Source organism: Lycium ferocissimum, chromosome 8 (assembly GCF_029784015.1).
Source record: "Lycium ferocissimum isolate CSIRO_LF1 chromosome 8, AGI_CSIRO_Lferr_CH_V1, whole genome shotgun sequence".
NCBI lineage: Eukaryota > Viridiplantae > Streptophyta > Magnoliopsida > Solanales > Solanaceae > Lycium > Lycium ferocissimum.
This window is the reverse complement of record NC_081349.1, coordinates 24,091,215-24,097,207: the sequence shown is the minus strand read 5'-3', so window position 1 is coordinate 24,097,207 and position 5,993 is coordinate 24,091,215. Positions and strand designations below refer to the sequence as shown.

The window sequence follows — 5,993 nt, the reverse complement described above, 5'->3', positions numbered from 1 at the left end:
CCTTTGTTGTTTTTAGGGTATTTAGGTAACAAGAAGAGGGGGTTGTGATACTTTCGACGCTTAAGAGGACTTGCATATCATTGTGGGATTTGGTGATCCCACATTCTTGTTCGTCGGGACACTTCCTCGTTTCGTTTATTATTTCGGATTTCCGGCTGCGTCCCGAAGTTTGACGATTTTTGTCTGCCTTAGAAGCTCCAGATAGTTGTCGCAATTGTGGGTAGATTGTCAAAGTCTCGTACGACTTAATTGGTGTTTGCCACGTTTATGACTATGACTTATAAAGACTTCCGTCGATTTAATTCATGTGTTCATGATGTGTCGCATTTAATTTATAAATTGTTCGAGGCGAATGTTGAACCCGGCGGGTTCAAGTATCATTATTGTGTTGTTTAGGTTCTTCCGATGTTGTTCGTGACGCCCGGGATGTCCTGGCCACGGCCTAGGGTGGGTTTTGGGGCGTGACAGCTTTAGCATACACTACAAGCTTTCCCGAGCTGGTGATGAATACATAGGAGCAGCATTAATCTTCCTACCAACCGTACACTTATCATATTGCCAATTCATTCAAGTCAGCGGTGATTTGTTCAATCGGTTAGGTCCCGAAATTCTATTAGAATGGAAACTGTTTGATGACTTTTACCAATGTCACTATGGCGGAGGTCAATGTCGACCGACAAAACCAACAAATTTCATTGTCAGAAAGGTAGACATCTCCATATAATGTGCTCCATTTTCAAGGTCAAGTTAACATTTGTTAAGGCCCTTTCTTATTCCATATCACTAAATGATATGATGCCATTATCCCATGTTTTAGATAGTAGAAAGTAATAATGTTGAAAATATTCTTGGTTATGTGATCGTGTAAGATAGACCTCCGTAAGCCGGAGTAAATTCACAACCCATGCTGGTTTTTTTTTTTTTTTTTTGGCTTCTTTCTCGTGTCATTATCTTCTCATCGGAGCGCAGCCACACAATTCGATCGCGTTTTCTGATGTCCATGCTTGATTACACCTGCATGGGGACCCTAAGCTTCAACCACTTTGTGGCATCAAATATACATCTAGGTTTCAAACCCGTCTTCTCGTTCCCAATTAAACTCTTATTCTCCCTCTTCCTTAATAGACTTTTCGCTTATCCAGAGAGAGGTTTTTATAATCTGAAACTCTGTGTCACCCAAGGACAACCTGGTTCTCGTGGCCACGGTGTAACTCATCTTCTCTAGTCTTTATGAAACCACACCGCACAGAGAGTGCGCATCCGTGATATAAGCTCCATGGGTCCAACCTTTTTTACGGTTCTGGCGGATATCCGCTTAAATTTATGTTATGAGTCGACATAGATCGGTTCAGATGAACCCGTGTTGCAACACTTTATCTCCCTCTCACGCTAAAAACTTCAACAGATACCATTATTTTCCTTTTGCTCTTTCGACTTGTATTTCTTTTTTGTACATATATACTATTTGAATTGTCCCAAAAAGCAGACTATTTCCCGTATAGTACATATACTTCCAGCATAAGATTATTTCATTTTCTCTCGATAGTGCATGACTTCTTTTTTTTTTTTTTTTCCACGCTATGCAGTTTTTGTTTACGCTTGACCGTTGGTTTTACTCTTCTCGTTTCGTAGAAAAGATTTTGTGGTCCAAATACATCAGGTTTTGGGGAACCTAATGACAAGGATCACCAAAATATCACATTCTTAAAGAATTATGGCTCATATGCTCCAAAGAGATACAACTATTCGAAGTCAAAAGAATTACGGTGTCGCTTCAAAAACAAATTAGGTCAAGGAGGATATGGTTATGTGTACAAAGGAACTCCGCCTAATGGAAGTCAGCGTGGCCGTGAAGGTCCCGAAATGACTAAAAGGCGAAAAAGTGGTGAAGAATTCATCAATGAGGTGGCAATTATTAGCAAAACCTCACATGTTAACGTGGTGAGCCTTGTGGGATTTTGCTCTGAGGAACGCCAAAGATCTCTTGTATATGAATTCATGCCAAATGGATCTCTCGAAAAGTTTATCTAAGAGGAAAGATCCAACAGAGTTCACAAGTTAGATTGGCCAATATTGTACCAAATATAGGCATTGCTCGAGGATTGGAGTACTTGCATCGTGGTTGTACCACTCGTATTTTGCATTTTGATATAAAGCCTCACAATATCCTTCTTAATGAAGTTTTTTGTCCTAAGATCTCCGACTTTGGTCTTGCCAAAATTTGCATGAACAAGGAGAGTGTTGTGTCAATGTTAGGTGCACGAGGAACTATCGGTTACATCGCTCCCGAAATTGTTTGCAGTATTTAAACTTGGGAGGTGTCTCTCACAAGTCCGACACCATAGCTACGGAATGATGGTCCTAGAGATGGTTGGAGGAAGAAAGAATGTGATGTTGAGTTGATCACACAAGTGAAATCTACTTTCCACATTGGCTCTATCGACGTATTGAACTAGACGAAGAGCTTCAATTAATCGGAATAATGAATGAAGAGGAGAAAGAATGTGCAAGAAAGATGGTAATGGTGAGCTTATGGTGCATACAGACTGATCCCTCAAATCGACCATCCATGAGCAAGGTTGTGGAAATGTTAGAAGGGAACCTAGACACTCTGCAGATTCCTCCCAAGCCTTACTTATATTCTCCATCAAGAACAGAGAGGGAGATTCATGCCAGAGAACCCGACCTAGTCTTTGTTTGTTGATATGTAAACTATCATTTGTGTAGTCTCATTTTGTTATATAATTTTCCTCAATGTACTTGGAGGTTCTTAAGTGTGGGAAGCAATAAATTCATGTTTTTCTTAATAACATCACTAAAAGATCAGTGATTTGCCTAAAGGAATTTCATTATCACGATATGATATAATTGGAATGTACATTCTACTTATATGGAATTTAATGGCGAAATTACCAGACGCAACGTTGGCAGAGTATCGGGTTTGGTGAAGCAGATTAAACATTATTTATAACAAAATTATCAACAATTTTGTTGGAATTCTTCTTCTCGATTTCGCCCTCATAGCTTAGTTAAGATGATTTATCGATTTACCGAATCGCACGACCATACCGTATGTTAGTTAATAATGTAAATAGGTTCTATCAAATGAAGTGTGATAGAGGTTGTTGGGATTTGCATAGTATTTCGAGATTTTAAGAGACATCAAATGTGCACAAGAATAAGACTTATTATGTACTTAAAGCTAGTGAAAAAATATGCTTGGAATCTCGATTGGTACCGAAGAAAATGTCGTCTCGTACTTCTGTTCTTGCGCCGCAGGTGTCATTGCATTTTATGTCAAGAAAGAGAGAGGAAAACCAAGATATATAGGGCAACTTGATGCACTAAGCTCCTGCTATGTGCGGGTCTGGTAAAAGGTCGAAGCACATTAGGTTTGTTGTTCACAACCTTGTCACGGATTGTCCGATTTGGCCCAACAGATCTTATTGATTTGTCCTTGGGGCTACCTCATCATCAAGCCTAAAAGCGTGCATATCATATAAACTTGTGTTATACCTTATAAAGCCCTTCACTTTCCTCTCCCATTCTTATAGATTTACCTAAGGTGTCATGTGAATCTCTCCTTCAAAAATTTATGTCAGCTATAAGTCTACTAGTCCTCTTTGACCAAACCTCGTCATGGATGTCACGTACATCATACCTTGGATTTTGAAATATAGATAAAGCGAAAGTGCTCATATTTTGGCTATTTACTCAAAAAGTTACTCAAGCCCGAAAGTGAAATATTCACTACTTTTTATGATGCATTACGCCAAAAATTGAAAAACATTAAACTCAACTCATTTTAACCAAAAATCTCCTATCAGCCTAGTACCCGACTCATAAAATCCCTTTACACGCTTTAAAGAACCAAAAAAGTCCAATATTACATGTAATTATCTCATGAATAAAAAATCGCACTGCAAAGGTTTAGCAAAAGTTACGCCTTTTAAGGCATAATTTGACTTAAGGCATAACTAAATTCTGAACTGACTGAATGAATACATGATTACTGAACTGAATGTCTACTGAACTGTCTGAATACTGAAAACATGGAGATTATACTATAAGGATCTAAATGAAAAGGTTAGTTACCTTCAAAGATTTTACTTGCTCTTCAAAGAGATGGGGATATCGGACTTCATGTCCTCTTCGGCCTCCCACGTAGCCTCTTCAACTTTCGATTTCTCCATAGTACTTTCAACGAAGCAATCTCTTTAGTTCTCAACTTGCGGATTTGACGATCAAGAATAGCCACTGGGATCTCTTCATAAGACAGGCTATCTTTAACCCCTATGATTTCTGTAGGAACAACTAGAGACGGGTCTCCCATGAACTTCTTCAGCATGGATACATGAAATACTGGGTGTACAGCAGCCAAATTTTGTGACAATTCTAACTCATAAGCCACTTGCCCGATCCTTTGCAGGATTCTATATGGCCCAATATAGCGGGGGCTAAGCTTCCCTTTCTTCCCAAATCTCATAACGCCTTTCATTGGCGAAACTTTCACCAACACCCAATCATCAACTTAGAACTCTAAGTCTCTACGCCGCATGTCCGAATAGGACTTTTGGCGACTCTGAGCCGTCTTCAAACGCTCTTGAATCAACTTGATTTTCTCCATAGCCTGATAGACCAAATCTGGTCCTAACAACTCTACTTCCCCAACTTTAAACTAATCAATCGGTGATCTACACCTTCGCTCAAAAGGGTTTCAAACGGTGCCATCCCAATTACCTTGAAATCAAGGACACAAGCTTATCGAACCGAATGAATACAAAATTACTAAAGCGTCGGGATACTAAACCGAATGTCTATTGAACAAGAGTGGTCGATCGAATACCGAGCTCACCGAATACCGGATTAATCCGAATAACATTAATCGAATACCGAGCCGATCGAATACCGGATTAGCCGAATACGCGTGTGGCATGAATACGTGAGTACTGGACTGATATCTGGGTACTAAGCTGACATAAATATCTGAGTATTGAACTAGCATGAATATTATAACATGAGATCTGAATAGCGTATATGTCTGACCGTTTGTCTGAGGATGAAAAGCTGTGCTAAGGTTCACCTTGGTACCCAATCCTTTCTAAAAGGATTTTCAGAAGCTTGCTGTGAACTGAGCACCATAATCTGAAATATTGGACGCTAGGGTCCCATACAATCTGGCAATTTCATTAACATATGACTTGGCATAATCTTCTGTTCAATCTGTAGTCTTCACTGGCAAGAAGTGAGCTGACTTGGTAAGTCGATCTACAATCACCCAAATCGAATCATGCTTTCGAAAAGAGCGAGGCAAACCTGTTATGAAATCCATATTTATCATCTCCCATTTCCAAAACGGGAATGTCTATGTTTCGAGCCAACCACTCCGGCCTTTGGTGTTCGCTTTCACTTGCTGGCAATTTGAACACTTAGCCACAAAATCTGCTACATTTTTCTTCATGCCATTCCACCAATAAATCTCCTTAAGATCATGATACATCTTTGTGGAACTCCGGGTGAATGGAATACCGGAATTGTGGGCTTCGACATAATCCGATCTCTCGAGCCCATCTATGTCCGGAACGCATAGTCCGCCTCTCCGTACCTCAAAGTACCATCATCTCCCTTGTTCAAAGGCCGTAGTCTTGTGTTTGTGAATTCCCTCCTTTAGCTGTAACAGGCAGGGATCACTAAACTGTTTTTCTTTCACTTCTGATACTAAGGAGGAATAAGCCATGTTCTGGGCAATAACTCCACCCATTTCGGAGCCTGAAAGTCGAATTCCTAGCTTAGATAAGCGGTGAACTTCTTTCACCATAGTTCTCTTGTCTGCCTAAATCATAAGTTGTACTTCCCATACTTGATTTTCTTTTTTCTCGAGATACTTCCTAAAATACTCATAAAATCGTTGTGCGCTAAGTACTATGACTAGCACCTAAAGATTAGAGTCTCATGCAATGGCACTACCCTCGTGACACATAACTGGGCATGAT

At 39.8% G+C, this 5,993-nt stretch overlaps 1 pseudogene; it reads left to right on the top strand.

The window, feature by feature from the left end:
• LOC132066152 (PR5-like receptor kinase) overlaps nucleotides 1-2,704 on the top strand; it is a 20,460-nt pseudogene extending 17,756 nt beyond the window's left edge.
• The last annotated feature ends 3,289 nt before the right edge of the window (nucleotides 2,705-5,993 follow it).